The sequence below is a fragment of the Tamandua tetradactyla genome, chromosome 11 (assembly GCF_023851605.1).
Source record: "Tamandua tetradactyla isolate mTamTet1 chromosome 11, mTamTet1.pri, whole genome shotgun sequence".
Lineage (NCBI taxonomy): Eukaryota > Metazoa > Chordata > Mammalia > Pilosa > Myrmecophagidae > Tamandua > Tamandua tetradactyla.
Window position 1 is genome coordinate 50,866,866 of NC_135337.1, and position 24,533 is coordinate 50,891,398.

General features: G+C 36.6%; 1 long non-coding RNA gene across 2 annotated transcripts in view; it reads left to right on the forward strand.

The window, feature by feature from the left end:
- Positions 1–17,549, forward strand: part of LOC143649513 (uncharacterized) — a 42,599-nt gene extending 25,050 nt beyond the window's left edge. The window contains exons 3-6 of one of the 2 annotated variants that reach the window (XR_013159075.1): positions 9,954–10,028; positions 10,387–10,493; positions 16,267–16,425; positions 17,380–17,549. This is a non-coding gene — a long non-coding RNA (uncharacterized LOC143649513). The remainder of the gene's footprint in view (positions 1–9,953; positions 10,029–10,386; positions 10,494–16,266; positions 16,426–17,379) is intronic. The other variant, XR_013159074.1, reaches the window with a different exon arrangement.
- Positions 17,550–24,533: the final 6,984 nt, after the last annotated feature.

Here is a 24,533-nt window from a genome sequence, read left to right on the forward strand (position 1 = left end):
CCGCAGTGCCTTAGCCAATGGATGGCAAAATTACTTCTAAATCTGGTTCTTCTGGAATTTTCCTATTCTCATTACCTCTCCAGGGCTCAATTTACTGTGGACACAAGAGAAATCTAAGATGGGTTGTATATGTTTATCATGTGACCAACCTAACCTTTGGTCACGTACAGATCAGTCCTTTTACTACTGGTAATCACTAATTATCTAGGGAACTCATCAACTCACTCTCTCTAATCTGCATGCTGGATACCCAAACATTTAATCACATGATATCTATATTCCTTTATAGCTAAGTTGAAATTAAAGCTCTTTATTATCACAAGCCTAACACTATTGTGTTGGATCTATAGTCTAACAGTGCTTGATACCCTTCAGAGAGAACCGAGTTCCTAGCTGACCAATGGACTGCAGACTTCCTTGGACATTCCTATACAAAGGTTTAAGCAGCAGAAGTGAAGACATGAGGGAGAATTGTTCTTCCCGGTACTAAAATGTAGTATAAATAAAGCTGTGTTGTATTTTTACGATAATCTACAGTGGAATTGTGTAAGATTTCAAAGAAGTGGCTGTTGAGGAGAAAGAGGAATTTCCTTTACCAAAAGCTAGACCTGTGGCTGCTGTACACTTCATACTCATCTCAACACCTCCACCAACGTTAGCCTATGCTTCTCCTCCCAGCCATACCTCCCCCAAGCTCTAGTTTGTTCTTTCATGACTTTTCTTCCAGCCATTTCTGCAGTCAGATGACTTAATGAAAATAAAGATGTTTCCAAAGGAACGTGGCAGCTGATGCAGTTCTTTTTTCCCCTGATATGACCTTCTTAGCCCCTAAGCAATGTTACTGTGTTAAACTTTTGTTTTTCGATAGAAGCAATGCTAGGCTGTAACTAGAACTTCATAGATGATATCAGTTTTGGACAAAGCTAGATAAATTTGTTAATGAGTCCTAATTGTATATCATTACAAAGTTTCTGAAAAAAATTGAAATTGTATTGATATCCCCACATCACACTGTATGCAAAAATAAATTCTAAAAATAATATTTAAATTTAAAATATATAATAATTATAAATTATATAAAATACATATTTTATAATAATAAAAATATAAAAATATATTTTAAAATAATTTTTAAAATGTAAAAATATGTGGTTTGGCCCAGCAATTCTGATTGAAAGTAGGAATACAGCTAATGCCTGCTAAATGTTTACCACTTCTCTTTCTCTTTCTTCATGAGTACATAATCCACATCTCTCAGTCTGCTTTGCCATTAGGTGGAGTCATGTGACTGAGTTCTGGTTAATGAAAAGTGGGAAAAAGTGACGGACACCACTTCAAGGCCTGGGATGTAAAGAAACTTCCCTCAGACTCCTCCGGGTTCTCTCCCCCCATCTATGTTACTGAGTAGAGAGGAGAATGAGGTCCTAGAAGATGGCAGTGGTGGTTTGAAGCTGTATGTGTCCCAGAAAAACAAGTCCTTAAATCTAATCCAATGGTATAAACCCTAAGTAGGACCTTTTGATGAAACTACTTCATTTAAGGTGTGACTCACCTCCTTCAGGATGGGTCTTGATCCTATTACTGGAGTCCTTTATAAATTGAATGAAGAGAGAGAGAGAGAGAGAGAGAGAGAGAGAGAGAGAGAGAGAGAGAGAGAGAGAAGAGGAGGAGGGAGAGACCATCAGATTCCCCCATGTACCTTGCCATGTGACAGAGAAGCCAAAGATCACCTGTAGCCAATCTTTGGGAAGAAAGCATTGCCTTGATGATGCCTTGATTTGAACATTTTTTAGGCCTCAAACTGTCAGCTACTAGATTCCCATTTTATGGTATCTTCTGTAAGCAGCCTAGGAAACTAAAACAATGGCCAAGCCACACCAAAGAAGGCGCTTGGGTCTGGGAGTAACCTACATGGAGCAAAATTCCCCTGTCAGCCCACAGTGAACTATTGTGAGTGAGAATTCAATTTTATTTTAAGCCATTGAAATGTTTCATTTGTTTATTACAGAATTTAGCTGAGTTTCATGAATACATATGCAATCAAGACTTGACAACAATTGAGAAGGAGTATATAGGATTGGAAAGTAGAAACAAAGTGATTAATATTTGCAGACATGATAGTCTTTATAGGAAATCCAAGGGAACTTACAAAGTGTTAGAAACAATAGCAGAGTTCTGTTATGTTGCTTGAAATAAAATCAGTATTCAAAATTTAATTATGTAGAATTTATACTCAAGCATCAACTATAAGATAAAAATAAAATAGGGAAGAAAAAGATGCTTGCTTTTATACCAATAAAACCTATACTGTTGTCAGAGAACCAGGTTCGGTTCCCAGTGCCTGCCCATGCAAAAAAAAAAGCCTATACTGTACACAAGAATAAAAATATGCAAAAGACATATGGAGGAGAATTAGAAACGATGACTTTAATAATTAGAGAAATATGCCATGTTTATGGATGAAAAGATTGATTACAAAAATAGCAATTCTTGCCAAATCAATTGGAATTCAGGACACTTCTACTCAAAATTCCATTTCTATAGAACTTGATAAATTTTAAGCAAGATGATTTTAAATCAGGAGTAAGAGGGAATTTTTCTTACATTTGTACTCATTTTCTATTGTGACTATAACAAATTACTATCAAATTAGTAGCTTAAAACATACAAATTTATGATCTTACAGTTCCGTAGGTTAGAAGTCCAGCATGGGTCTCATTGGTCTAAAATCAAGGTGTCAGCAGGAATGAATTCCTTTCCCGTTGCTCTAGAAGAGCCATTTCCTCATTCTTCCCGTGTTTCGAGGCTGCCACATTCCTTAGTTCATGGCTTTCTTCCTCTACCTTCAAAGTCAGCAATGCTGCATCTTCCTCACCATTCTTCCATAATCACATCTCCCTCCTACTCTGACCTCAGCTGGGGAAGGCTTTTCCCTTGTAAGCGCTCAGATTAGGCTGGACCCACCTGGATAATCCAAGATACTCTCCTCATCTCAAGGTCCTAAATTTAATCACATCTGCAAAATCCTTTTTGCCATGAAGGGTGGTGATTTCGAGTTATGTACCCCAGAAATACACGCTTCTAATCTTAATCCATTCCCTTGGTCATCAACCCATTGTAAATAGGACATTTTGAAGATGTTTAGATGAGATGTGGCCAGCTGAATCAGATAAGTCTTAATTTGATTACTGGAATTCTTATAGAAGGCCACAGAGTGAAAGCCTGAGGGAGAGGTTAGAAGCTGGAAATCAGCAGGATCCAGAAGAGAAAGGAGAGGATATCTCCATGTGACAGAAAAGCCAAGGAATCCCAAGGACTGCCGACAGCCAGCTCCAGAATGCACTCTTTAGAAAGGAAGCATCATCTTCCAGATGCTCTAATTTTGGACATTTTAGCATCAAAACCATGAGCCAATAAGTTCCTATTGTTAAGCCAATCCATTGCATGGTATTTGTTTTAGAAGCTTGGAAATTAATAAAACAGGTAACATATTTACAGGTTTTAAGGATTAAGATGTGGTACCATTATTTTACCAACCACACCACTTGGCAAACCTAATATAAAATTCAAGTACTATTGGTATAAGCTATAAGCATACGACCTAGAGATAAAACCATGTGTATTTGTGAACTTAGTCTGTAAAAAAGAAGACTTGAAAATAATAAGGTGGAAGTTAAGTTATTCAATAACTTATTCAATAACTTAACTTGGCACAGGGATGAAACAAAAACAAATCACCAAAGCATATATTGTATTCAAAAATAAAAATAAAAAACAGTATGAAAGAGAAACTGAAAATCTCATTAAATGAAATATAAAAGACTACCTTTATGGTAGGATACTGAAAGAAAAAAACATAAAGGAAAAGACTGATAACTATGTAATAAAATAAATAACTTTTATGAAAAAAGGACATCATAAAGTGAAAAAGCTGATGCAGACAGGAACATATTTTGCAACCCATATCTTAAAATCCAGTAAAAATACAAAGATACACAAGCCAAAAGAGAAATGGCCAAAAGATATGATCAAGAAATTCAGAGAAGGCCAAATGTCACTAGTCAATGCAAATTTTTAAATATGCTCAATTTCTTTCTTTTTTTTTTTTTTTTTTCACGGGCAGGCACCAGGAATCAAACCCAGTTCTCGGCATGGCAGATAAGAACTCTGCCTGCTGAACCACCATGGCTCACCCTCAATTTCATTTTAATCAAAGAAAATTTTATTAAAACTTCAGTGAGATAATTTCACAACCACTAAATTGACAAAAATTAATTAGTGCGATTATATCAAGCGTTGATGATGTGAGGAAACAGCAATTCTTATTTATTGCTGATGGTAGTATAAATTGTTATAACCATTTTGGAGAGCAATTTGGGAACACCTATTAAGGTTTATGATAATTGTCCATAGGGTTATTAATTTGACTCCTAGATTTCTCCCCTAGAAAAACTCTCTTATATGTGCTCAAGTCTCTATATATGTAAATATGTTCATTTCAACATTTTTGTAATAGGTATAACAAAACAGAACCAAAAACTTACCATCATAGTATCCAGGGATAATCTAGCAATTACTGAGGACATGGGCCTTTCTGTATTGACTCACCTTTTTGAATTGAATCCACCTGGGACCTGAGACAGGATCGCCTAATGGGAAAGAAACTAGAGTAAACTGCTCAATAAAAAGATATAGATTGGCAAAATGGATAAAAAAGCATGATCCAGCTATATGTTATTTACAAGAGACTCACCTTAGACCCAAAGACACAAATAGATTGAAAGTAAATGAATGGAAAAAGATATTCCATGCAAATACTAACCAACAAAGAGATGAAGTAGCTATACTAATATTGGACAAAATAGACTTTAAGTCAAAAACTGTTACAAAAGACAAAGAAGGACACTATATATTAATAAAAAGGACAATCCACCAAGAAGAAATAACTATTATAAATATTTATATACCAACCATGGTGCTCCAAATTCATGAGGCAAACACTGGCAAAGCTGAAGAGAAAAATAGACATCTCTGTAATAATAGCTGAAGACTTCAATACACCACTCTCATCAATAGATAGAACATCTAGACAGAAGATCAATATGGAAACAGACTCTTAATAACATGATAAATGAACTGGACATAACAGACAGACATATACAGAATATAACACCCCAAGACAGCAAGATATATATTCTTCTTGAGTGTGCATGGATCATTCTCCAAGGCAGACCACATGATGGGCCACAAAACAAGTCTCAATAAATTTACAAAGATTCAAATTATATAAAGAATCTTTTTTGACCATATGGAATTAAGCTGGAAATCAATACCAGGCAGAGAACTGGGAAATCCACAAATACATAGAAGTTAAATAGCACACTCTTAAACAATCAGTGGGTTGTAGAAGAAATTACAAGGGAAATCATAAATATCTTGAGAGAAATGAAAATGAGAACACAACATATCAAAACTTATAGGATGCAGTGAAGGCAGTCTGAGAAGGAAATTTATAGCCCTAAAGGCTTACATTAAAAAAGAGGAAAGAGCTAACATCAAAGACCTAACTGCATACCGGGGAACTAGAAAAAGAACAGCAAACTAAATATCAAGCAAGAAGAGGGAAAGAAATAGCAAAGATTCAAGGAGGAATCATTGAAATAGAAAATTAAAAAACAATAGAGAATGTTAACAAAACCAAAAGTTGGTTCATTGAGAAAAGCAATAAAATTCACAAACCCTTGACTAGACTGACAAATTAAAAAGAGACAGAAGATGCAAATAAATAAAACCAGAAATGAGAGGAAAGAAATTACTACTGACCCCATAGAAATCAAAAGGATCATAAAATGATTTTATGAACTATATGCCAACAAATTAGACAAATTTAAATGAAATAGACAAATTCCTAGAAACACACTAGGAACCTACATTGAGTTGAGAAGAAATTGAAGATCTCTACAGATCAATTACGAGTAAAAATATTAAATAAGTCATCAAAAAACTCCCAACAAAGAAAAGCCCAGGACCTGATGGCTTCACAGGTGAATTCTACCAAACATTCCAAGAAGAATTATACCAATCCTCCTCAGACTCTTCCAAAAAGTTGAACAGAAACGAACACAACCTAATTCATTCGACAAGACCAATATTACCCTAATAGCAAAGCCAGAAAAGAAACTTACAGGAAAAGAAAAATGTAGGCTAATTTATCTTATGAATATATATGCAAAAATCCTACAAAATACTTACAAATCTAATTCAACAGCCCATGATCAAGTGGGTTTTATGCCAATTGTGCAAGGGTGGTTCAACATAAAAAATTCAAATGTAATAAAACCACATTAACAAAACGAAGGGGAAAAAACCCTACTTGATCATCTCAATTGATGCAGAAAAGGCATTTAACAAAATCCAGCACCCCTTCTTGATAAAAAAAAACATTTAGAACACTAGGAATAAAAAGAAACTTCACCAACATAGCAAAGCTCATATTACAAACCTATAGCTAACATCATACTGAATGGTGAGAAATTGAGAGTTTTCCTTCTAAGATCTGAAAGAAGGAAAAGATGCCTCCTGTTCACCACTACTATTTCCATCCAGAGCAGTTAGGCAAGAGAAAGATATAAAAGACACCCAAATTGGAAAGGAATAAGTAAAATGTTCACCATTTGCAGATGACATGACCTATATGTAGAAAATCTTGAAAAACCATCAGCAAAGCTACTAGAACTAAGAATTGAGTTCATCAAAGTGGTGTGTACAAGACTAACATGCAAAAATCAATAGTGTTTCTAGTAATGAGAAATCTGAGGAGGAAATCAAGAAAAAATCTATTTATAATAGCAAATAAAAGAATCAAATATCTAGGAATAAATTTAATCAGAGGTGTAATGGACTTAAACACGAAGATCTACAAAACTTCATTGAGGGTGCATGGGTAGTTCAGTGATTAGAATGCCTGCCTTCCATGTGGGAGACCTGGGTTAGATTCCTGGACCATGCATTCCACCCCCCCCCCCCAAAATGTAAAAAAAGTAAAACTTCATTGAATAAATCACATAGGATCTAAATAAATGGAATGACAGTCCATGCTTATGGATCAGGACATTAAATATTGTTAAGATGTCAGTTCTACTCCAAATGATTCACAGATTCAATACAATCCCAATCAAAATTCCAACAACCTACTGTGAAGAAATAGAAAGCCAATTATCAAATTTATTTGGAAAGGTATGGGCCCCAAATAGTCAAAATCGTCTTGAAAAAGAAGAATGAAGTTGGAGGACTCACATTTCCCAATCTTAAAACATATTATAGACATATATGTCTATACTCAATTCTATAGAATTGAGAGTTCAGAATTGAATTAAGAGTTCAGAAATAGAATTAAGAGTTAATATCCATGTCCAATTGATTTTTGACAATGCTGCCAAGTCTGCTCAGTCGGAAAATAATAGTGCCTACAACAAATAATGCTAGGAGAACTGGATATCCTTATGCAAAAGAATGAAGGAGGATCCCTGTCTCATGCCATATATCAAAACTAACTCATACCTTAATATGAGAACCAAGATTATAAAAACTCTCAGAAGAAACTGTAGGAAACATTTTCAGGAACTTGTATTAAGCAATGGTTTCTTAGACTTTACCCCCAAAGCACAAGCAGCAAAAGAAAAAAATGGATACACAGGACCTTATCAAAAGTGAAAACTTTTGCTCATAAAAGGACTTTATCATGAAAGTATAGAGACAACCTACTCAATGGAAGAAAATATTTGGAAACCACATATCTTATGTGTTTAATATCCAGAATATATTAAGAAATCCTACAACCAAACAATAAAAAGGCAACACTCAATTTAAATGAATAAAAGACTTGAATAGACATTTTTCCAAGAGGTTATGCAGATAGCTAAAAAGTACATGAAAAGATGCTCAACATCATTAGCTATTAGGGAAATGCAAATCAAAATCACAGCAATATACCATTTCACACTAGAATAGCTATTAAAAAATAGAAAATTGCAAGGTTTGAATAAAATTTAGAGACATAAGAGCACTCATTCATTGCTGGTCACAATGTAAAATGGTGCAGCTGCTATGGAAGACAGTTTGGCAGTTCCTCAGAAAGCTAAATATAAAATTATCATAAGACCCAGCAATCCTTCTATTAGATATATGACAAAGAACTGAAAGTTGGCATTCAAACAGATATTTGCACACTGATGTTCATAGCAACATTATTCACAGTTGCCAAAAGATGAAGCAACCCATGTCTACCAACTGATGAATGGATAAACAAATTGTGATATAGTCATGCAATGTAATATTATTCAGCATTAAAAAGGAATGAAGTTTCAGTTCATGAGACAACATGGATAATCTTTGAAGACATTTTGTGAAGTGAAATGATTCAGGTAACAAAAGAAGAGATATTGTTTTTTATTTTCTCATTGATACAAGATAATTAGAATAAGCAAAGTCATAGAGTTAGAATTTAGAATGTAGGTTTACCAGGAGCTGGGTTGGGAATAGAGAATGGGGAGTTAATGCTTAATTTGTATAGAATTTACTTTTGGGTTGACTGTAAAGTTTTGGAAATGGATGGTGGTGATAATAGTACAACATGGTGAGTGTAATTAACAGCATATATGTTAATATGGTTAAAAGGGGAAATTTTAGTTTTATATGTGCTACCAGAATAAAAATTAAAAGATAAAACATAGGACTGTACAACACAGTAAACTCTATTGTGAATGATGGACAATGAGCTTTATTGTGAATTCTGGGCTATAGTTAATATTATAGTTATTAAATTATTTCTTTTATTTTAATTATGACAATTTATGAATTATAACATATGAATCACATTAATGTAAGGTGTTAATAATAAGGTGGTATATTGGAATCTATGGACTATAGTTAATAGTACAAATTACAATACTTTCAACAATTGAAACAAAGGTACCACACTAATGCAATGTCTTAATAATAAGGGGTAGCATATATGGGAACTCTATTTTTTGCATGATTTATCTGTAAACCTACAACTTGCATAATTAAAAATTTTTAAATAAAAAAGAAAAAGTGAAGAAAAGTAGAGGTGGGTAAGAGTTGAGAGAAAGGCCAACCAGTGAAAGAAAGCATTTTCCTTAACTGAAAATAATTCAATATTTTTTTCAACAGGTATTCATTGCGTATTTTCTGTGTGCCATACTTTTGGGTTAGGAATTTGAACAAAAATCAGTTTTTCAGATGGTGCCAATAGAAATTATACTAGTACTATTTTATAGTGGAACACTATGCCTTATGACTTCAGCTAAAGTTAAACCCAGTAAAGAGGTTTTTACTTTGAATAATATACCCAGTCCAAGTCTGCAGTAATTGCTCGATTGTTCCTGTATAATTGGATGGCTGCTGAATCTTTTAAGGACATACCATTATTCATTTACTCAGCTTCTTCTCCATCATTCAGTGAAAACTAAACCATCTGTTTTAAAGAATATAAGGCTTCCTGCTCTCAATTCTGTCTCCTGCTTCCCCCACTAAGTGCTGGTTGTCACTTTCAATTTGGAAAAACATCATTATACTCTCCAATTCCTTCTTTAGAATTTTTTTTGTGGGGATCTCAAAGCCCTTTATCTACTTGAGGGAGGCAGAGCAGTCTAGGGCATTCAGTTGTTGTGTTATCCCCATTTTATAGCCTGGGAAAACTGAGATTTCAGAGAGTTCTAGGGCTTTGCAATTGACATTTGAAATTTAGTGCCAGTCAAGAAAGAACATATGAGTTGCTGCTCTTAGACCTAAAATGTCAACATAGGCATGGAAAAATGTCTATGGAAAGTCTGTGCCACATTTTCAGAAAAATGTTCACACCGTTAAAATCAAACTTAATGGACTTTGTGTCAACTGTAACTGATGAGTTTTCAGCACTTTTCTGCTTGCAGGATGTGGGTGGTCTCCAAGCTGCAGACCCTGGTACAGCTGTCTAGTGCATAGGATGACACTGGAGAAGGAGAGAGGTACTTGGGGAACATAGGGGCAGAAAGGGCGAGCTGGAGGTAGGGAGCCTTTCTAATTAAACTAGATTTTAGAAGGGAAAACCTGGACCTTAGAAAGGAAAGCATAAGAGAAACTATTAATAAATGGAGCTGGGTCTTAAAGTTGTAATAGAAAAGGTAGAAAATCCTCATTTGGACAAGGGAAATGGGAAATAAAAAGCAAGTAATATTAACTCTAAAAGATAATAACTATAAAAACATATCTCTAAAAGAAACTATAAAGCAAGGAGTTTAAAAATGAGTTAATTCCCTTAAAATACTTCTTTTTATTCTTTCCCTTCTCTTTTTCTTCCTTTCTTATATCTTTTTTTTTCTGCAGCTTCTCCAATATCTATCAAAGGTGGTCCATGGAATATTGCCAAGAGACAGCTCAGCAATTTGGCCCTCTCATATCCTGATCCACGAGCTCAATCTCTGCGACCCCAGGTAACACGATTCAGTCCACTCAATTTAGAAATTTAATTTTTCACTATCCACTCTCTGCTAAAATAGAAAATAACCTCTTAGTAATTCTGGAACATATCTGGGTATGAGAACTAAATCCAGCTCGTTGTTTTTAAGGAAACATAGCCTTTCTATCATGCTTAGGTATTAGCAGGTCAAAAAGTAATTCGGGCATATACAAGAATAAGACGATTGTGCCAACACTTTTGATTTATTAATAAAATGACCTTTTTCTTTTTTTCTGAGTGCCTAAATGCCACTCTCATTGTTTGAAGAATATATTAATCTGACTTGTACTCTAAATGTGGCCATTCCACAGAAACCTTATGAGATTCTGGCTTGTCCTTTTTACTGACAGATTCAGATCTCAACTGTATCAGGCCCATCTCTAAGGTCTCTTTGTTAGGCACCAGCAATAAATTACCTGAGGTCAAGTTCTGTTTATACAGTGGACTGTTCAGAGAGAATTACCTTCTTGACTTAATAGCTTCCTTTCGGGTGACATTTCTCCCTGAAAGAAGACAAATTGTCTAAGGTCAGCCTGCAGATCAGCTCTGAGTGTAGGAGGAAATTGTAGTGGATCAGCTAAATTGCACCAGCTCTACCAACCAGTATCAGGCAGCACGCCGCACACCGCCAGTCAGAGGCCAGCCCACGGGGACACAGCCCCCGTGGCCTAGAGGCCACTCTCTGGAAGAGCAGAGTTTTAAAATCTTTCTCTTTGGGTTGCTCTTGAGTATTATTCCTGCCCCATAGCCCCTCCGTCAGCAATGAAATGAGAGCCAGTAAAGTGTTGGATCGGTGGTGAGTTGTTTTAAAGGTTTCATTTCACTCTATCTACTGAGGCTAATGTGGGAATCTGATTGGGAAGAGAGGGTGAGTCTCAGACTCAGCTTGAGCTTGAATCTGTTGGGTGTCACATTCTTCAGAGTGTGGCGCCAACCCCAAACTGCCATTTTCCTAAGGGGGAAACTTTAAAAGTGTGTAGTGGACTCAAAGCAATTAATAGGTTTCAGGCCACTAAAATCAGAGTAATTTATTCTTACTGTCTTCAACATGAAGAAATTCCAAAAGATAATTTCTTCAATGTATACTCACCTACAAAGGAACTGGTGGGTTTACCAAGTAAGTGGGTATTTTACTCCTTCTTTAAAGGGGAAACAGAGATAAAGAGAGAAAAATAGAAAATACAAGTTCTTTTCAATTAAAAATTTTATCCTTTGAAGTTATTCTGATTTTTTTTAACATTGATGATGTAATTTATGTAAATAATCATCTATCTATGAAAGGAGTGTGTCTGTCAAAAGCTAAAATAAAAAACATCCGTCATTTTGAAGTGATTAACATTCTCCAGATGTTTAAATCATCAGATTTCAGGAGTTTCTCTTTGTTGTGATAATGATATAGTATCCAGAACAAGAATGTTTACTTTTTTGTATGGGTCAAACGCAGATTTTTCACAATCCTATTAAGGCATGCAGTTCATTGTAATTGTATGTGCAGATGAAAGCATATTCAGTTATTATTATTCCCCTTAATTGTAAACTGCTGCTGGTAATTTTACTGTAAAGCTCAAACAAAAGGAGTGTACTTGAAAGGACCACCACTGCCCACTTATGTAATCAATTTATATATGTCAAGTTTGTACTGGGATGGTTATCCCCTTCTGTTACTGGACATGTGACAGCTACCACCCTGCAGCTCGGGGCCATGTATGCATGCCACAGGCTCCCTTTGCAGGCTCCTTGGAAATACAGTACATGTTGGCGATAATGTTAAATGACAGTTCCAAACGATTTCCCTGAGGCCTGTTTGACCCTTGGGTTCAGGGTAAAATAGGAATGGTTCCGCTTACCTTCAAGGCCTGAGCATCCTCACCACTGGCAGATTTAACCTAGAGGCTTAGAGAAGCTCCCTGGGGACCCAATTACTCTTGTTAGGGGACCCATTGAAGTATTAATGACATGTAGGCACTTCATTCATAAAGTTGGACTCAACTCAGGTCTCACACTACCCCCCCACCTACCCACACACCCCTTCTGGCTTCAGATCTGAAATGCTTATAGGGATTTATTAAAACCGTTTGACTAGGGCACAAACTGACTACATGCCTATTATGTGCTACCTAAATGCAGACAAGGCTGAGAGGGAGGTCTCAAATTCCTATGTGCCCAGCGCGGTCTCACTGAACTGCATTAATTAGGAACAAGAAATACAGAATGATTTCTCAAGAACTGTGCATTACTAAAAGTATCTCTGACCTTTTTTGTCTTTTAGCTCTTAGCATGTAAGTGCAGAAATTTAAAGCAATATTACTCCATCAATGGCCACACAATTCTTTCTTGAACTTGCCAATGCAGGAAGGAAATTTCTTCTGTTCGAGTTCTTTTGTGAAATCAAAGCCCTATAAGGGTTAGACGATGATGAGTCAGGCATAGAACCTTCTTTCTTACTGGACTGGAGCCCTGGTAATAGGCTAATAATTAATAGTTACCATCTGCTATCCCTTGTGCCCTACCTTCAAATCATTCTTCATTTGTATTTGAACACACACATTTCTTTTAATCATTCCATGGCTACTTAAGTACTCTGATAAGCCTTGGTTTCCTAAAATGTTTCCAAATCATCACCATCTGACCTGGGCCCTTGAATTGGAAGTTTATTAAAGAGGAAGTTTGTCTAATAAGTGACAAAGGGCTGGAACATTGGTTAGGGTTTGGGTAACTGGGTCCCACTTGTTATGTCTAAGCATCAAAGCAGCCGCCTGAGCCAGTTCTTTAGCTCTCCTGTTTTTACCTTTTTCCCCCAAGAATTTTAATGATCTCTTCTGTCATATAAGAGTGACTATCTCAATCCTTCTTATATGTTCCCTTCATCTTTCCCCGCTTCAGAAGAATGGTTGGTCTGAGATTATTTGGGGACCTGATTATACAATGTTTCAATTCTGTTTCCTGTATATATTCAAAGGGTCCAGATTTTCCTGGAGGAAAGAAAAACTTTGCTGTGAAATCTGGAACAGTACCATTTCTATTTATCAACATCATTATCATCACAGCCATTCATCACTTAATATTGATGGGTCACATTTTCCCTCTTCATATCAAATTAAAATGAGATTTAGAAATTAAAAATGGATCCAAAGATGTTATTGTGACTTACTTATGGTCTTATATTTGTGCCTTCAATTATTAGGCACTTTCTATTGCTTGATACTTGGTCCTCTGTCTTAAAAAAGGAGTGGAGACAAGATTTGAAACTGAGGGGCAGGAAAACTGCTTCTACTACTTCCTAAAATTTTTTTTCTCACGCATTAGCCTGTTGCCTTTGAGCATAAAAGAAATTTTCTGCCATGGTCTGGTTCTATTCTGACAATTTTAATCTCCTGGAACAAATGGTGGCCACACTTCTGAGGGTGGGATAAGCAATGGTCATGGAGGAGAAGAAAGAACACACAACTTAATTCCACAAATTATCTTTCCACATTATGATAACTATTTTTGCCTGAGATCTAGAACTAATGTCTTTGCTGACACTAGAAACCAAATTTCCTCATTTCTAGAATATCTCACCAAATTTTAGGCTCAATGACAATTTTGTGGTGATCTGCAAAATAGACCTGAAAAGGTTAATGTCAAATCTTTTTGTCTTGAGCAGGTTCTACCAGCAAGCTTGTATCACAGACTAATGATGCTTGAGAGCTCTGGCATTCATGAATAGGTGAAGTTGGGCAAACAGTGGGAGAAATATCAGCAAGATATTTTCAACACTGATCCACCCTTCCAAATTCCTTGAAAGTAATCTAGCAAGAAACAGAGGCAAACTTGCTTATCTTTGTATCAATACAATACTAATTACATTTCTTAGTGAAGCCTACAGAAGTTCCCATCTTTGGCTTTTGAATTAATGTACTTGAAATCTTACACAAATTCTTCCTGCTTCATTTCCTTGATATAAAAAAGTGTGGTATGCTGTTTTAGTTTGTTAAATGCTACCAGAATACAATATATCAGAAATGGTATGGCTTTTAAAAAGGATATTTATTAAATTATAAGTTTACAGTTCTAAGGCCATAAAAATGTCCAAACTAAGGCATCTAGAGAAAGATACCTTGACTCAAGAAAAGCCAATGTCTGTCACATGGAAGGCATATGGCTGGTATCTGCTGGTCTTTGTTTCTGGTTCCACTGCTTCTAGCTTCTGATGCCAGTGGTTTCCTCTCTAAGTGTCTGTGGGCCTTCAATTAGCTCCTCTAGGACACAACTCTGGGTTCTGGCTTGCTTCCCATCTCATGGGAAGACACATGGCAACATTTTCTGGATTCTGCATCTCCAAACACCCATGTCTAACTGTCTGCTTTTTTGTCAGCATCCCAGGCATCTCCAATTGTCTGTCCCTGTGTCAGCTCTGAAGCAACTCTGTTTTCTCCAAGAAGCCTCCCCTTTTAAAGGACTTCAACACACTAATCAAGACCCATCTTGAATGGGTGAATTCACATCTCTATTTAGTTAAAAGGCCATACCTACAATTTGGTGAGTCACATCACCATGAGAAGTAATAAAAAAGTCACATCCACAATTAAATGGGTCAGTCTCTATGGAGACAATGTAATCGAAGGTTTCCACCCACAATATTGAATCAAGATTAAAGGACATGACTTTTCTGGGGTACACAACACTTTCAAACCAACACATATGCATTTTAATCCAAAGTATTTTAAAAGTTTCAGTGCAACTCATTATAACCTGTTGCCAGAATCAGAACTATGTTTTGGTGATTTGTTATACAAATAAACCAAACAAAATTCTCTGTTCCTGTCTCTCTTCCTTTCTTCCTCCCTCACGTTTTTTCTCTCTCTATTCTTCCCACTACTTTCCTTTGTTTTCTTCACATGTTGGTCATAAAAGCCCACTGCCCCTCCCTCTTAGTCTATGTTGGATCCATTTGTTTCTATTTTCATACCTAGGTCTTAGAAAATACCTAGCTATTCTTTCAGTTCACTTTTTTATGTCCTAAATCAATGTCAGATTAATCTTCCTCATTCCATTTTCATATCAGCAAATACTCTCTAGCTATTATAAGGGTTCAAATTCCTTTACTTGATCTTCACAAAGTTTTCCATTACCTCACTCTCTCAGGACTCATTTTTTGGCAAATATAGTATAATAACACTCCAGTATTTACAATGCAACTTCATATCTGATACCCCTTATAAAAATCTTATTTTTAGGTAGATCATGGTTATTTTATATATCAAGTGCAGAGAGGTTAAGTAATTTGTCCAAAAAAATGCACAGGTTTTGTAAGAGGTTCTTAAGCTTGAGCCCTGGCCCAATGCATCGACACCTAGGCACTATCTAATGTGAGGAATGACAAACTATGACCCAAGACCTGCTGCCTGCTTTTGTAAATAAAGTTTAATTGGAACATAACCATGACCATTTCCTTTCATGATACAATGGTAAAGTTGAATATGACAGACAGTATATGGCCACATAAGCAAAAATATTTACTATATGGTCCTTTCCAGAGAAAGTTTGCTAACTCTAATTTATCAAAACCTGATCTTTAAAATAAAAAGAAAATTAAAAATCATCTTTTAAAGATTATGAAAGTAATACCTATTATATTACTTATCATGTAATACTTAAAAAGATAATAAGTAATACTTATTGTAAAAATTTTGCAAAATGTCAAAAAGTTCTGATACTCATTCTATTCCTCTTGCCTTTCCACTCTCTGAACAATTGGATTCCAGAGCCCTTAACTGGGACAGAGCGAGCATCTGTGTTTGGGATGGGATATGCAAAGGCCCAGAACAGGGTCTTTCCCTTACCACCTTCTGGGAATCTGAATGGGTTTAGGAGGCATCTACATAGAAGGACCATCCCATGAGGGCAGTCAGAGCCCAAGCAAGGTGAGATGGGCATCCTTGTGGAGGGGCAGCTTGATGTGTGTACAGAGCTCCAGTGGGGTGAGGAGGGCATCAATGTCAGGATAAGGGGCTAGTCTGCCTCTGGGAGTCAGAGTACAAATAGTATAGATGATTGGTTACATACAGGGATGTTGATTAAGTAAGTAAATATATTAAGGATAATAGGAGCTAGGTTTCTCAATATCAGAGATGGGAGTTGCAAGTATGAAAAGGGAGCAAACTAAAATGAATGCTATGATGCTGGATTGGAATTGAAGGTATTGGTATGAACTCAGGGATTTCAGTAACTATAGAAAAAGAAATAAACATAGATGTAAATATATATATTTGTATACATATATTCCCCAGCTCTGTTCACTGAATGGGTCTGAGAACAGTGACACCCCAATGGCAATGAACACATTAAACTCCAAGGTCTTAGCTTATAAATATCATTCACCACTACAAGGATCCAGGACTCCTTGGATAAATGGCTGATTACACAGCTAGGGCAGGAAAAGTACAAGTAGAAACCATACCATCTTATTATAACAGAAAGCAAAGAAACACTAAGTGAATGATGGGGGCATGTCTAAAACACACAGATGCCAGTTTGAATAAGCTCCCACTGGTCAAATAGGAGACAAACTGAGCATGAAAGTAAATAAGTTATTAATGTATTATAATAAAAGAAAATAGTAAACCATGAGTCTATTATAATATAAATTAGGAAATTGAAGTTTAATGAGGAGCAGAATATTTGTATAGTGCCAAAATATCTCCCCACAATTAATTACAAATGAGAAAAGAGTCACTTCACAGCGGAGAAATCTGGAAGACACAATTTAATAAAGTGGTCAAAGTGAACACAATCTGGAATACTGACAGATTGTTCAGTCAAAATTATGAACTACCTGATAGAATGCCCACGCCACCTCTGTGATATTTCTTTCACAGGTGCCTAGCTAAAACCTAATTATGAGGGAATGCCAGAGAAACACCGATTGAGGGATACCCTATGAAATAAGGAGCATGCAAACAGCAAAAAATCAAGATCATGAAAGTCATGGAAAGACAAGAAACTACTCCAGAATAAGGAGACATGATAACTAAATACAACATGTGATTCTGACCTAGATTGTTTTTGTTTTGTTGTTTGCTGAAATATATACCTTGGGGACATTCAGCGGAACTTAAATGGGGTTGGGTATTAGATGGTAATAATGAATCAATGTTATTCTCATGGATTTAATAGTTTTATTGTGGTTATGTATAAGAATACCCTTATCTGCATACACATTAGACTATTCAGTGGTGTTGGGGCAACTTGTGGACAATAAAAGTTCTTTGTTCTATGGCAGCATATGGAAACTCTATTGTATGCGTTATTTTTCTGTAAACCTACAACTCTAACAAAAAAAAAACTAAAAATGTCTCAGTTCTGCACTTGCAACTCTTCTGTAAGTTTGAGATTGTTTCATATAAAGACATATATAAAGTTAAAAGAAAAGAACAACAGTCACTTATGAGCTCCCTTTCCAGAGATAGGTCATCTTTGGTGTTTCAGTTTCCTAACTGCCAAAGCAAAGACCTTGCAATAGGTTGGCTTAATCAATGGGAATTTATTGGTATATGTTTTTTTTGTTTTGTTTTGTTTTTTCACATTTTTAAAATTAGAGAACTTGTAGGTTTATAAAAAAATCATGCATTAAACATAGAGTTCCCATACACCACCTAATGCACTGTCTAAGTGTGGTGCATTCATTATAATTATGAAATAATATTTTTAGAATTATACTATTAACTATAGGCACTTTAGGGTTTGAGTCCAGGAAAAGTCCAAAATCAAGGCATTATCAACGTATGCTTTCTCCCAGAAGACCGTGGTGTTCTGGGGCTGGCAGGCCAGCTGTCCTTGGTCCTTAGCTTTTTTATCACATGGCAATGCACATGGGGACTTTTCTGGCTTCTTTCTCTTCCAGGTTCCCTTGACTTTTGGCTTCTGGCTGCTCCCTTTGCTTTTTTCTTTTTCTATGTATGACTTTCACTCTGTTTATAAAGGACTCCAGTAATTCAGATTAAAGCCCAATTTGATTCATTTGGGCCACATACCATAAGTGAAGTAACATTTTTACAAGTATATTTTTATTGAGAAATCTTCACACACATGCCCAGTTCATCCACAATATACAATCAAGGGCTCACAATAGCATTACTTAATTTCATATTTATCACCATGATAATTTTTAGAACATTTGGCTCACTACAAAAAAAGAAATAAAAAGAAAAAAAATTCATGCATCCTATATGCCTTATCCATCCCTCTCATTGACCACATCAATCTACCCATTTTTTTATACTTTATACCCCTAATATTTATTTATTTTCTTTTTTCTTTTTTGCTTCTTTTAATTAATTTTTTATCCTTATTTTTCTGCCCCATTTTTTAAAATCTCTTATCCCCCTATTATTTATTTATTTTTATCCATCTGCCCCTACTCTGGATAAAAGAAGCATCAGACACTAGGTTTTCACAATCACATGGTTACATTGACGAAGCTTTATAGTTATACAATTGTCTTCAAGAATCAAGTCTACTGGAACACAGTCAAAAGTTTCAGGTACTTCCCTTTAAACCCTCCAATACACCATAGACTAAAAAGAGATATCTATACAATGCATCAGAATAACCTCCAGGATGACCTCTCAACTCTGTTTGAAATCTCTCAGCCATTGAAATTTATTTTGTCTCATTTCTCTTTTCCTCCTTTTTGTCAAGAAGGCTTTCTCAATCCCATGATGCTGGGTCCTGGCTCATCCTGGGAGTCCTGTCCCACTTGCCAGGGAGATTTACACCTCTGGGAATCATGTCCCACATAGCAGGGATGGCAGTGAGTTCACCTGCCGAGTTGGTTTAGACAGAGGCCACATCTGAGTAACAAAAGAGGTTCTCTGGGGGTGACTCATAGGCATAATTATAAGTAGGTTTAGCTTCTCCTTTGTAGGAATAAGTTTCATGGGAGTGAACCCCAGGATTGAAGGCTCAGTCTATTGTATTGATTGTCCTCACTGCTTGCGAGGATATCAGGAATTCTCCAGATGGGGAAATTTAATATTTCCTCCTTTCTCTCCAGTCCCCCAAGGAGACTTTGAAAATACTTTTTTATTCTCTGCCCAAATTACTCTGGGATATATCGGGGCATCACTCTAACCTGGACAAACCAACAAAATCTCACACCTTATTCAAGATTCCATGTAATTATGGTGGTTCAAATAAACTGAGCATACAATTAAATTAGATAATATGCCACCCAAATATAAATTTTGCACCAAATAGTCTCTTCCTTTGGTCTCACACAGAAGTCAAAGTTTTAAAATATGGACCATATCATCCTTTATCCTGTCTATATTTTGATTTACTTTAGTCCTATCGAGATCAGCTTCATTCATATCTCTAGTCAAAGTCTTTACACTTTTTCAACTTTTTAAACACTTTCAGTAGGGGGTAGTGTTGACTTTCAGAGCTTCAGTGCTCTAACTCTGAGTCTCAGGTGTCACATAAACATCCAAAGTTTTAGGGAACAGCCAGGTTATGCCCAAATTGCTCAGTATCTCACAACCTAGAAATAACAGTTACAGCTCCTGAAAATACGTGACTGCTATAAGAGCTTTAATCTAGGACCCTTTACAATATGTCCCAACCTGATAACCCATTAGTCCATATGAGTGAGGCATGATAATGTTTGTCTTTTTGTTTCTGACATTTCATGAACCTTGAGGGCATTATGCTGAGTGAAATCAGCCAGAAACAAAGGAACAAATATTGTATGGTCTCACTATTATGAACTAACTTCAGTGAGAGAACTTTTGAGAATTAAAGTTAAGAACACAGGTTATCTGGAGATAGGAACAGGGTAGAGATTGGGCATTTGGTGCTGAAGGAATACAGAATGTGCAACAGGATTGATTGTAAAAATTCAGAAATGGACAGCACAGTACTATCAGATATTAGCACAATAATATAAGTTCACTGAAGGTGTGCATGGTTGAGGGAGAAGGGCTGGGTGCACATATGACATCAGAAGGAAAGACAGAGGATAAAGACTGAGATGATATAATTTAGGAATGCCTAAAGTGGACAATGATGGTGATTAAATGTACAAATATAAAAATGTTTTTGCATGAGGAAGAACAAATGACTGCCAATATTGCAAGGTGTTGGAAATGAGATGGTATACAGGAAAAAATGCAATCAATGCAAGCTAAGATCTATAGGCAACAGAAACATTGTAATAAGCTTCCACTAAATATAACAAAGGAATTATGACAAAACTAAATGTCAACAAGTGGGAGGATATGGGGGAAGAGTATGGAATCTATGCTGAAGAAAAGGAAACATCTTCATATAGATTATGGTGGTGAAGGCATGGATATTTACTTATGTTGAATTGTATGATGTGCGAATAAAACTGCTTAAAAATGAGCAGAGAGAAACAAGTGCTAGAGAAAATGTGGAGAAAGGGATATACTTATTCACTGTTGGTAGGGAAGCTGAGAGGTGCAGCCCCTCTGGAGAGCAGAGTGGTGGTTCCACAGGAGGCTAGGGGTGGGGTTGCCATGTAATCTTGCAACCTCATTGCTAGGTATATAACTGGAGGAAATGAGAGTGGGGACAGGAATGGACATTTGCACACTGGTGTTTATGAGCAGTGTTTGTGATTCACAATGGCTGGAGGTGGCCTAAGGGTACAGCAACTAGGGAATGGAAAGGGGAACTGTGGTGTATACTACAATGGACTCCTGAGTGCCCACAAGAAGGACTGAAGTTGTGAGGCATGCAACTGGGTGAATGAAGTAACAGTTTAGGGATTTTACTTACAATGGGTCCACACTTACCAGAATGTATTAAGTTTAACAGAAGTCTTTTCTGTGGTACATAGCTCCAAGCTACCTCAATCGGTAATCTTGGTTCTTAGCTTTACAGTTTTTGTTTCTAGGTACATATTTTTAAATATTATTTATTTTAGTGAATTTTATCATTCTGTTCTTTAATATTTTATAGTTTTCTATTTTCACCTAATAATATATCATGATAATTTTCTAATTGCATTGAATGTTCTTACAATTATAAAATGTCTGATGGTGATCCCTCAAATGGATTACCATAATTTGTTTAATCAATCTCTTCTTATCATAGAACATTGAGGTTGTTTTTAATCCACCACTGGTTATTTTCTGATGGAAATTTATAGAAATATAATTGCTGATACAAGGCATATGCATATGCATAATTTTAGAGCTTTTCACATAAGTTGTACATTTTCCTCCTGAAAAGTTGAATCAAGTTACCTTGCCATTATCAAATACTAATGCCTGTTTTCCCTAATAATCACTAACGCTGGTTATTAGAAAGCATTTCATCTTTAACAAAAAAGTCTAAACAAAATATCATTTTTGGGTATTATATAGATTATTCATTTTATATAGATTATATATAGACTGTTGGCCATTTGTATTTCTTCTGTTACAAATTACCTTTGTATTTTTTTTTCTCATTTGCTTTGGCAATGTCCTTTTTCTTATCAGTTTATACATTATCTTTATATAGAATGATGTTAATGTTTAGCCTCTTTTATTTATATTTTAGGTGTGTTCTATTTCTACTGGAGTTTTCGTTTTCATTATTTTAGGAAGCAAAAATCCCCTCAATTGTTATTTGACTTTTAATATTTTTAAGTTGTCAAGTATATTTATTTTATTTGGAGTCAAATTTAGGAAATCATTTACCACTTGAAGATCAGATAAGTATTCACCTATATACATTATATTTTAAATCAATTATTTAATCTGGAATTATTTAAGTATACAGTGTGAGGTGAGGATATAACTTTTTCTGGACAAATATCATATTATAAAGATCCCTATTTTGAGTCACAGAAGACAACAAAACTAAAAACAAAGAACCTGCTTTGTTTCATCTGCTGCTGGTGTAACAGAGTAATCAGGATTTAAGGGATGATTTTGATTACTGAATTGTTATATAAATATTCTTTTTTTCTTTCTGGCATATTGGAGTAGACAGAGGGAAATACTTGAAATCTCTGAGTTATAATCCAGCTGCCTTGATCTCTGATAATGATTATACAGCCCTTATCCTCTGCCTCTGTGATTGTAAAACCCTATGACTAACCTTCATTTATACACAGTTATCCAGTTTTTCAACTTTAGAGTTTTGTAATCGCTAAAGACAGCCCCCCCAACATTTATTAATGAAGGTTCTTGGGTCAGCCCAGAACTAACCCAACAAGTCTAAAGTTATCTTGATAATCAAGACTGGATCTAACCAAAGTGGGCCTGCCTGACATGTGCAGGAGCTTAGACTTTAATTTACAAGTCATCTATACCTCGCCACCATTTTCTTACACATGCTCTGTGACTAAGCATGTAATCAACCTGTGCATGCTCGATAATTAGATCACCTCTAATTGCATCATTGGGGCCACTGTGCTCATTATCTTAAACCCTGTCTATATTTTTCTCTAATAAAACTATCAGAATTACTGAAGTTCAGGGAGACAGATTTTGGGCCGCTAAGCCATCTGCTTCCTACTACCCACCTAGTAATAAACTCTTTCTCTCTTTGAAACCCTGGTGTCATAGGAATTGATTGTTGTGTGCATCAGCAAAACAATCCATAGCCTTTGTCTGGGATCACTGATCTCTGAAATTCTTTCCCAGCCCCTGTTTATAGGCCTGGTTTCTTGGACCCAGAAGCGATTGTCTAGCTCAAGAAATAGAGTATGGAGCAGGTGATGGTGGCACAGTGGCAGAATTCTCACCTGCCATGCTGGAGACCTGGGTTCAATTCCTGGTCCCTGCCCATGCTGCATTGACTGACTCTTCCTTTCACAAAAGATTTATTTGCAGTATGGGATGCTGTTTGATAGCACTTTGCCCATATTAGCTGCCTTATCAATTGAGTTTATGTAATATTCTAAATCTTTTGTTGTTATTTCAGACAATATTCTTAGCACTCTTCACAGGGGTAGATTCATCTCAAAGAACTACTTTGCTCATTCAGGAGAATCAATATGTTATCCATTAAAGTTTTATCATTAGATTGTAGCAATTCAGTCATATCTTCAGGCTCCACTTCTAATTCTAATTATCTTGTTATTTCTACCACCTCTTAATTACTTCCTCTACTGACATGTTGAACTCCTTCAGAGGGTTGGAATCAACTTCTTCTAAACTCCTGTTAATATTGATATTTTTTTTTTATTAATTAAAAAAATTAACTAACACAACATTAGAAATCAATCCATTCTACATATGCAATCAGTAATTCTTAATATCATCACATAGGTGTATGGTCATCATTTCTCAGTACATATGCATCGATTTAGAGAAAGAAATAGCACGACAACAGAAAAAGAAATAAAGTGATAACACAGAGAAAACACAAATAAAAATAAAAAGTACAAAAATATATAAGAGAGAGCAGCCGAGCCGCCCGACCTCCCTACCCCCTCTCTTTCTCCCCCGGACCGCCGCGCGGCGCACGCGCCCCGCAGCAGCCGAGCCGCCCGACCTCCCTACCCCCTCTCTTTCTCCCCCGGACCGCCGCGCGGCGCACGCGCCCCGCAGCAGCCGAGCCGCCCGACCTCCCTACCCCCTCTCTTTCTCCCCCGGACCGCCGCGCGGCGCACGCGCCCCGCAGCAGCCGAGCCGCCCGACCTCCCTACCCCCTCTCTTTCTCCCCCGGACCGCCGCGCGGCGCACGCGCCCCGCAGCAGCCGAGCCGCCCGACCTCCCTACCCCCTCTCTCCCCCTCCTCCCCCTCCTGCTCCGGCTGCTCTCCAACCAACACGGTGCCCTCTTTCCCCGCCTTCACCGTGCTCCTCCGCCACCAGCCTCGACAGCCTTGCCGCTCTCACCTTTCCTCCTCCAGAACAACTACTGGGGGAGTGGAGATAATACAGAGCAGCTCCCGGAGCCACGAGGGAGATCAAAGGGACAGCGTACCCCATCCTGGAACGGCTGACTATCTGGGAGAACCAGCTCCGGTGAGATCACCAAGGGGCACGGGCTTTCCTGGGTGGGACAGCAAG